The sequence below is a fragment of the Mastomys coucha genome, unplaced genomic scaffold (genome assembly GCF_008632895.1).
Source record: "Mastomys coucha isolate ucsf_1 unplaced genomic scaffold, UCSF_Mcou_1 pScaffold22, whole genome shotgun sequence".
NCBI lineage: Eukaryota > Metazoa > Chordata > Mammalia > Rodentia > Muridae > Mastomys > Mastomys coucha.
This window is the reverse complement of record NW_022196905.1, coordinates 130,677,419-130,679,491: the sequence shown is the minus strand read 5'-3', so window position 1 is coordinate 130,679,491 and position 2,073 is coordinate 130,677,419. Positions and strand designations below refer to the sequence as shown.

The following is a 2,073-nucleotide window of genomic DNA, read 5'->3' as shown; positions in this document are numbered from 1 at the left end:
CTTTAAAAATCGTCTTCTTGTAGAAGAAAAAAGAATAGCTTTCAATCCAATCTTTTTTAGGTAGCCTAAGTGAATGACTTACTTTCCAAAGGAGCGGGAGGCGCCTTGATGACGGGAAGTGTGTGTGTGTGTGGGGGGGTGGCTCCTTCCTTACCAAGCTGTCTGTATTGATCAACCAAACTGATGGCTGCCAGCTGTCCCGCTCCTTCATCCCACACATTCACAGACATAATGTGTGTGCATCTGGGACAGAGCGAGGGATCATGGGACTGAGTAATGTTAAAAAATAAAATAAAATAAAAAGAGGAAGGAAACAAAACGATTGCATTAAGCAGCATACTCTTCTGCCATGGACAGCTGGCGATAGCAGAGCCTTCAGTCTTTTTTTTTTTTTTTGTCTGCAGAAGAGCAGTGAAGTCTGGTGTTTAGCTCTACTTTGTATTGATTTTGGAAATGACAAGGAACATTTCAGAAACTCAAACACGGAGACATTTGTGAAACAGAGTTCTGACATGATGGTCTCTGACACTTGGGCTCTGTCTCGTTCTCTCTTTCCTCCTTTCTTTCTTTTTTCTTTTTTCAGAACAAGACTTTTTAATGAATATATTTTACAAATACACTGGAAAATCATGCAATGCTTCCTGCATTGGATGCAATCCTGGGCCACAAGTCTACACACTTCTTTGCCACTGGACCTGTGATAGCAGAACCTTTCATCTCGCCTTTATTGTTTAACTATGACCCCTGCATTATCTTCAAAATAAAGAAACACCCCATCTTTTCTTCGATGTGACTTTCGTTGTTGAATTACCACCGCTGGATGTACCTTTTCTCTTAGCTCTGGTTTGCCCTTCTTAACTGTGGCCGTCACCATGTCCCCCACACCAGCAGCAGGAAGTCTGTTCAGCTGGCCCTTGATTCCCTTCACAGAGATGATATACAAGTTTTTGGCTCCTGTGTTGTCAGCATAGCTGATCACAGCTCCTACCAGAAGACCCAGGGAAATCCGGAATTTCGCTCCGGAAGACCCACCATGTCCTCCCTTTGACATCTTGAGCGTCCGGAAAGAGTCAGAAAGGATCTTTCTTCCTTTCTTCCTTTCTCCCTCTCTTTCTTTCTTCCTTTCCTCCTTTCTTTCTTTCTCCCTCTCTTTCTTTCTCCCTCTCTTTCTTTCTTCCTTTCTTTCTCCCTCTTTTTCTTTCTTCCTTTCTTTCTTTCTTTTTATGGGTCTTTCATTGGTGATTAGTCAGCTCTCTTAGGGATTTAGATTGAAAAGTGCTTAAAAAAAAAAAAAAAAAGAAAGTGCTTCTATGGGGCTCAGGGAGATGGCTAAGCAGTAAATGTGCTTGCCACCCAACCTAAGGACCTGTGTTCGATTCCTCCAGGACCCACTTGGTGAAAAGAGAGAGCTGACTCTCTCATGTTGTCCTCTGACCTCCACACATTCGCCACACACTTATTAAAAGGGTGTTAATAAGAATAAAACTCTCTTATCAATTTTATTAAAACATAAGAAATAACATTCCATAAATAAAACAAGCTGGTAAGAGCGTACGCAGATAATGCGATACAGAATGCGGAAACACAGTTTTCAAACATCTGCAATTATGAAAAATACAATAACCAAGCAGGCAATGTTTCAAATTAAATTCCTAAATGTACATTTCATTTGACTTCATAAAACATCACTTACATTCCAGTCATCCCACTTAATTATTAAAAAGTCCCATCCAACCGGATTAATAACCACAGAAAAGATGCTTGTCTCCATGCGAAGTTCTCCCCTGCCCAGCAGAGTGCTTCATTATGAAGACAATCCCTCATTCTAGAATGTTCTTCTGTCCCTCAAAGACCTGCTGTTAACTCATCTTTAACGCTGTAAATTATTTACATCAGAAGCAGAGTCTCTCGGCCAGACAGAGATGATGACACCCGTGTGCTGGTTTATGCTTCATCCTTTGTATGCTGCATTCTGAGCATCTTCTTAAGACCAAGCAAGTTCCAAGGATTTACAAAGGATAAGTATTCACAAATGAGCCAGGTGTGGTGATCCTAGCACTCGGGGCTGAGGCA

General features: G+C 41.4%; 1 pseudogene; it reads right to left on the bottom strand.

The window, feature by feature from the left end:
* Positions 1-574: 574 nt before the first annotated feature.
* LOC116070954 lies at positions 575-1,051 on the bottom strand (annotated as a pseudogene).
* Between the last annotated feature and the right edge of the window lie 1,022 nt (positions 1,052-2,073).